Source organism: Petaurus breviceps, unplaced genomic scaffold (genome assembly GCF_028583685.1).
Source record: "Petaurus breviceps papuanus isolate PSGF00001 unplaced genomic scaffold, PetGlider_PUasm1.0 99, whole genome shotgun sequence".
In the NCBI taxonomy this organism is placed as follows: Eukaryota; Metazoa; Chordata; class Mammalia; order Diprotodontia; family Petauridae; genus Petaurus; species Petaurus breviceps.
The window spans coordinates 12,858,368-12,866,157 of NW_027187465.1; the positions used below are offsets into that span (position 1 = coordinate 12,858,368).

The 7,790-nt window shown below is 40.2% G+C and overlaps 1 long non-coding RNA gene across 1 annotated transcript in view; it reads left to right on the forward strand.

Annotated features, from left to right (window-relative positions):
* The window catches only part of LOC138156448 (uncharacterized), a 9,004-nt gene extending 2,636 nt beyond the window's left edge, over positions 1–6,368 (forward strand). Inside the window, exon 2 of the long non-coding RNA XR_011167148.1 lies at positions 5,708–6,368. This is a non-coding gene — a long non-coding RNA (uncharacterized lncRNA). The remainder of the gene's footprint in view (positions 1–5,707) is intronic.
* Positions 6,369–7,790: the final 1,422 nt, after the last annotated feature.

The following is a 7,790-nucleotide window of genomic DNA, read 5'->3' on the forward strand; positions in this document are numbered from 1 at the left end:
ACAGAGAGACAGAGACAGAGAGAGAGAGACAGAGAGACAGAGAGAGAGACAGAGAGACAGAGAGACAGAGAGAGAGAGAAAGAGAGACAGAGACAGAGAGAGAGACAAAGAGACAGAGAGACAAAGAGAGAGACAGACAAAGACAGAGTGAGAGAGAGACAGAATGAGAGAGAGACAGAGACTCACAGAGACAGGAGAGACAGAGACTCACAGAGACAGAGAGGAGAGAGGGACAGAGACAAAAAGAGACAGAGAAGAGACAAAGGGGGACAGAGAGACAGAGACAGACAGAGACAGAGAAGAGAGAAAGAGAGAGACACAGGGAGAGAACATTCAGGCATAAAGGATAGCCAGAGAAAATGCCTGGAGTCTTGAAATGGAGGGTCTCATCTGAGTAACATAAAGAGCTAAGTCCTGGGAATACAGAAATGAAAGTATCTCCACCATCAAGAAGCTAACATTATATATATGACATGTATGCATGTATATATAACATACATAATATATTTAATAGATATAAATCTAAAATATGATATACAATAAAATACATAAACTAGATATAAAATACCCAAATAAATATATGTATGTGTATATGTTTATACATATGCATGCAGTCACACACACATACACAAATATATGTAGGCACCAAGCTCTAACACTGAACTGCTAGTGTGACTGTGGGCAGGTCGCACTTACCCTCTTTGAGCCTCAGTTTTCTCATCTGTAAAATGGGAGGCCACTGTACTTACCTCAGGGGATGGAGAGGGAAGAGTTGTGCTAACCTTATGATGCTATAGGGACTACAGTGTGAGTCCTTTTTAAAAGAACCTCCCTCTATGACCTAACTTTCTGGTTTTCTTTCCTACTAAGATCCTTTACAAACTCTCCTTTCTGTTGGTGAAGTGATCAAATAGCCATTCTCTGTACAGGACCCTCCATCTCCCTGTATGTATGTAGAATACACTCTCATAGGTTCATAGATCTAGGACTGGAAGGGTGAATTTCAAAGCTCAGTCCCTTCAATTTACAGATGAGGAAACTGAGGCCCAGAGAGTTGAAGTGTTTTACCTGCCCTGGGATGATATGCTACGTGCAGGAGCTGAAATTCCAACCTAGGTCCTCCAACCGTGCTACTTCCTATTTCAACACTCTGAGCCTCAGTTTCCCTACCTGCCAAGTGGGTTGGGAACCTCTTCACTAGGTCACAGGGATATTTTGGGGAAAGGAGTTTGGAATCCTCAATGTGTGTCCATCCACAACAGGTGGTTATTATTGCTTTTATTAGTAGGAGGCATAAAAATAAAAAGTGGTGGGTGGCCACCTTTCTAAACACTCCCCCTCAACCCTGGCTCAGCAGTAAACAGTGGATGACAACCCAAGTGGCCTTTTCCAGTGGGATGGCTGACTAAGCTGGATGTTGCTCATTCAGTGAAGTCAGGGCTGAGCTGGGGAGTTTCAGGGAGGGCTGACATCATAGATTGGCACGTGACCCCAACCCTGATAGAAGACAGCTCTGAACCTAGAGGAAAAGCAGTCAGGGAAGGACCCGAGGACCCCTCCGATATAGCAGTCTGGGTCCACAATCTGATTTCTTACTAAGTAGCCCAATTTCAAAAGGGGAAAAAAAAGTGAGGTTCCCTGGAGAGATGTTTGGCTGTAAACAGGTCTCTGGGAAGAGCTTAGGAGATAAGAATGTGGTAGTGTTTGTGAGGGGAAGTGTTTGTGTTATTTTCCTATGGGTGTGTTTGTGTGGAGGCTCTGGGAGAAACTCCTCCTCTGTCCCCAGTAGCCCTGAAACCCCCTGAAGGCAGCACCGAGGAATCTGGCTGGCAGCCTTTCCCAAGATTCCCTAATATGGAATGGGGACACTATCTCCAGTGTCTCTGCCTCTGAGGAGGGGGCAGGGTTGGAAAGTGTTACTGTTACTCCTAAAGTGTTCTAACATCCCCTCACCCATGTTTTGTTTTATATGGGGAATGGGCAAGTTTATATAATCTTTCAATAATTATAGCAAGAACAATTACAGCCAGATTTATATATTACTTTATGGTTTGCAAAGCATTTTACAAATATTTTCTCTTACTATTCCCACAACCAACCCGGGAGGTAGGTGTTATTATTATCCCCAGTTTACAGATGAGGAAATTGAGGCAAACAGGGTCAAGCGATTTGTCTAGGTTCACACAGTTAGAAAATATCTAAGGCCAGATTTGAACCCAGGGCTTCTTGACTTCAGGTCCAGCCTTCTATCCACTTGGACACCCAGCTGCAAAGCATTTCCCTAGTCCCACATTTATTGTTTGTCAGATATTAACCCTCCTTCTTTCCTAACCCTCCTTAGTCTCAGCCCTCCTGAAATTAGCCCCAATTTATCTCTCGAATGTTTTGTTGTTACCATTCAGTCATGTATGACTCTCCATGACCCCATTTGATTCTTCTTGGCAGCGATGCTGGAGTGATTTGCGATTTCTTTCTCTAGTTCATTTTACAGATGAGGAAACTGAGGCCAACAGGGTTCAGTGACTTACCCAGGGTCACACTGCTAGTAAGTGTCTGAACTTGGGTCCTCCTAACACCTGGGTCAAGTGCTCTATCTACGTTCCACTTCATTGCTCCCGTCTGTAGCTAGTTTATTTGCATGTTGTCTCCTCCATTCGACTGTGAGGTCCATAAGAACAGGGACTGTGCTTTTTGGCCTTTCTTTGTTTGTGCGGCAGTTAGCATGGTGCCTGACACGTAGTAGGTAATTTTAAAATGCTAGTTGACTGACTGATAGATTAGATGCTGGGGTAATACAAAGACACACACACACACAGAAAAAACTGTTTCTGACCTCAAAAGGCTTACATTCTACTGCATGAAAATCCATGGATCTAGGTCAGTCTTTGTAAAAAAAAAAACGGGCTGACCTAGTTACATATCTCCCCAGTAGTTCCAAGTCTATGTTAGCTTTATGTGCTTGGTACGTTATGAATATGATGTTTAATAAATTCTTATTGACATGATTTGACGTGACTTGGTAGGTGATGTCAGCCAGGTCTTTTGCTTATCAGAGTCCAAATCCCTCTTTGCTCTTGACCCTTCCCCACCTTTTAGGGACCTGGCTCTGTCATTAAGTCTGCATCATCCAGGCTCAGTCATTCCAAAAGTATGCACTGAGCTCAATTCTATTTGGAGGTGGATGAGTAAGATACAGTCCCTGCCCTGAAGGAGTTTTCAGTCTAGATCCTGGATCCACGTGTTTAAAGACATTTGTCAAATACCCACCAAGCTGAGGAGAAATCTAAAAGAAACAGGGAACCAGTGAAGATTCTGAGGTGAAGGAGGTGTGAATGAGGGTGGAGGATAGAAGTGGGGCAATTGTGAGACGTCCTGGGGAAAAGCTGACTCCATACCAGGTGGAAGAAAAAGAGACAGTGTATGACTGGTTGGTCTTTTGGATGTAGCATTTGAAAAGGGAAGCTGTGACTTTAGTTGAGCACTGGAGGAAGGAAGGGTTCTTTCCTAGTTTCTCATAATAGCAGAGGCAGGTGGAGGGTCCTCATTTCCCACATGGAGTGTACACTCAACTGGTTTAGGCTGGCTGCCTTGCCTCTTTCTTTAATAGTCCTTTTTTTTTCTACTTTCAGTAACTTACCATTGAAAGAAAGTCTGTGATAAGGGTAACATCTACCAGAGCAGTGGTGGTTGTAGCAATGGTCACTGTATAGGGCTTGTGACAGGGAAAGCATTGGGAGGCCCCTGGAAGGAAAATCTTCATTGGCATTTGACTGGACAATTTCTTAACTTACAGCTAAGAAATAAAAAAAATAGCTAAATAGAAGTCTTGCAGACATGGTGTTCCAAGGAAGCTTAAATATTAGCCTCCAGAGTGATTGTACTAATTGTGATAAGTTACTGGATTCTGTTCTAATCATTCTGTGATTCTTTATTGTTTAGTATCCTCTTTACTGTGTGGGAATAAACTCCCCTTCCTGCTCTGTGTTTGTACATAAGATAACATTTTTTCAAACTTTCTTCTTGCTGGGGAAAACCCTACATTTCAAGGTTATAAACTTTAAGTTTATAGCAACTTTCTCTGGGAATAGAAGGAGGGGGTGGAATGAAGCACAGTATAACCTCATTCTGCTCTCAGTGAACTCAGAACACAACCACATGGCTGGGTACAAAGCTGGGGGATTTACCCTTACTCCTGTGAACCCCAACAGCTATTACCCCTGGCAACAAGGGTTCTTAACCTTCTTTGTCTCACAAACTCCTTTGGCAGTCAGGTAAAGTCTCTGGATCCCTTCTCAGAATAATGTTTTTAAATTCATAAAAAGAAATGCAGATTACAAAGAAAACCAATTATATTGAAATGTAGTTATTAGAATATTGGGAATAAATTCATGGATCACCTGAGCTCTATACACAGACCTATTAGGCATCTGTGGGCCCAGGTTAAGAACTGGTCTAATCTCTGTGCTAAAAGAGTAATAAAAATGAGTCCCTCAAAACCCAATGTCATCCATGCTATGAGGAGTTTGGGGTGGGGGACAGAAACAAATTAATAGGTTGCCAGTAGGGGTGATATTCAGCCTAATGCCTGCTTTGATTATATCAAAATGTCATCTGAACTTGGTAAGTATAAGATTCACAATATATGCCAAGGAGACATAGAGACTGAAGGCTTTGGAGTTGAATTAGGAGGTCAAATAGAGACAAGCGACAAAGGTTATAACTATGAATATCTCAGGGCACTGAGGTAGAGTGTATAGAGCAGCATGTCTAAGGTCAGTAAGATCTGAGTTCAAATCCAGCCTCAGACACTTGCTAGCTGTGTGACCCTGAACGAGTCACTTAACCTCTCTCTGCTTCAGTTTTTTCATCTGTAAAATGAGCTGCAGAAAGAAATGGCAAACCACTCCACTATCTCTGCCAAGAAAATCCGAAATGGCAGCAAACAGAGTCAGACAAAACTGAAATGACTTAACAATAACAACATAAATTATTTTGGTCTTCTCTAGGCAAGTCACATTGGCCACAAAGTTAACCAAGAGAAAGTACTGACTGTATATGTCAAGCAACTTACTGGCATCCTGAAGTCAAAGCTCAAGAGAGACAAATATTGTATGAAAATCAACACCCATGAAATACCAGTCAGTGTTCATCTTTGGAAGAGTAAAACAGATTCCTAAAGCTTTAGAAGGTGTATAAGCAAAAATATTGATATTTGTAGCTTGCCAACCCATGGTAGCCACAGAAAGATCAATGCTTCCTTGTCTGAAAGGAGAAAGAAGACTGATAAATATCCTCAGTCTGCATGATCAATAGCTTAAAACTGCGTAGAAATACTTCCTCAAAAAACTCTCCATTCAATCAATAAACATTTGTTAAATGACTATTATGTAACAATAGTAAAATCTGACTATAGATGAAAGTTTCTGTACCTATCAAGGTAACTTATGATGCATAGTAGAAAGAGCATTCAATTGGGAGTCAGAAGTTCTGAGTTAAAATACCACTTCTGATAATACATGGTATGGGAAAGGATGTTGGATTTAGGTTCAACTTTTGACTTTTATTACTTTGCACTGTGTAACTTTGGGGAGGCCGATTGACATCTCTAAGTCTCACTCATCTGTAAGAAGGGGTTCAACCAACTGGCCTTTGTGGTCTCTTGCAAGTGTAAAGCTATGATCCTATGACCCTTTTATTCTATTTCCAGATGGAACCTTTGAAATGAAAGAATGGAATCAAAAGGCCCTCTAACGGTGACACCCACATGAATTCAAGCAACAAGAAAAGTCCAGGAAGAATCATCAAAGAAATCATTTGAGTAAAGCAGATTTATTCACAAAAATGGAAGGAGTTCCTGAAACTGATACAAAATTACTCCATTGCTGCCATCAACTATACATAGAAAGTTCATTATTTAAAAAAAATTTATAGTGTTTTCCCCCAATTATATGTAAAGAAAATTTAAAATATTTATTTTTAAAAAATTGAATTCCAATTTTTTCCCATCTCTCACTTGCCTCCTCCCTCCCTAAAATTTCAAGTAATTTGATATTGGTTATATATGAGCAATCATATAAAACATATATCCATGTTAGTCATGTTGTGGAAGAAGAAATAGACCAAAAGAAAAAAAAACATAAAAAAGTGAAAAGTAGTATGCTTTGATCTATATTCAAATTCCATCAGTTTTTTCTCTGGATATAGATAGCATTTTTCACCATAAGTCCTTTGGAATTAATTGTCTTAGATCATTTTATAGCTTAGTATGACTAAGTCATTTGCTGTTGATCATCATACAATATTGTTTTTAATCTGTACTCCTCTCTTCACTTTGCATCAGTTAAAGTAAATCTTTCTGTGTTTTTCTGAAGTCCTCCTGCTCATTATTTCTCATATAACAATAATATTCCATTATAATCATATACTACAACTTGTTCAACCATTCTGCAATTGATGGGCATCCCCTCAATTTACAATTCTTTACCATTACAAAAAATGCTGCCATAAATATTTTTGTGAAAATAGGTCCTTTCCCCTTTCCTTTGATCTCTTTGGGACACAGACCTAATAGAGATATTTCTGAGTCAAAAGGGTATGCACAGTTTAATTGCCCTTTGGGTATAGTAGAAAGTTCATTCTTAAATACTCTGGAGTTATTGGTCAGTGAAGACTTTGCAAAGAAAAGATAGAGACTGTGCAACATAGCGATTTGGAAAATTTAGCACCTACAGAATACCTGAGAAGCTTCATGGTATAAGGAACAGAGCACTAGACTTGGAGTCAGACAGAAATTAAGTGGTTTGCCTGGGTAAAGTAGTTGTTTGACTCTGGATTTATCACTTAACCTTTGTCTGCCTCTGTTTCATCTTCTGTAAAATGTCAGGGTTGGACTTGATAAAGGACTGCCCTTTATCGTGCTAAATTTATGATTCTAAGTTCAAGAAAGACAAACCAAGTAGCCCAGATTAGACACCAGAAACCTGCTATCCTTCATAAAATAACGGATGACAAATCCTTGTATTAAAAAAAGAAATGATAAAATATCCCTGAGAATTCAAAAGATAATTTTGTTCTTGTTTAGTCATATCCCCATTAGTTAATTCACAATCCCATTTGGGGTTTTCTTGGCAGAGCTACTGGAGTGGTTTGCCATTCCTTTTTCCAGTTTATTTTACAGATGAGGAAACTGAAGCAAACAAGGCTAAGTGACTTGTCCAGGGTCTCACTGTAAGTGTCTGAGGCTGCATTTGAACTCATGAAGTTGTCTTCCTGGTCAAAAGTCCACTGTTCTAGCCATTGCGCCACCTAGCGCCAATAAACTGTACTGCAATTGAAGAATTGTTGATGCCCAAAACCATAATCACCTACATCATCCCCCAAAGTTTAGGAGGATCATTTTTATCTTTGTTTTTATTTTTTATTGATATCCTGTGTTTTTGCAGTATTTACAAATATATATCCCCTTCTTCCTCCAAAAGTTGTTCAGTTGTGTCCTACTCTCTGTGACCCTATTTTTGGAGGGGCTTTCTTGGCAAAGGAACTGGACTGGTTTGCCACTTCCTTCTCCAGCTCATTTTACAGATGAGAACAATGAGGTAAACAAGCTTAAATGACTTGCCCAGAGTTACACAGCTAGGAAATGTCTGAGGCTGGATTCGAACTCATGAAGATAAGTCTTCTTGATTTCAAGTCCAGTGCTCTAACCATTATGCTACCTAACTGCCCCCAGATAGGGAAGAATAAAAAAAGGTGTGTGTGTTGGAGGGGCGGGAGGTGGGGACACTAAGCAA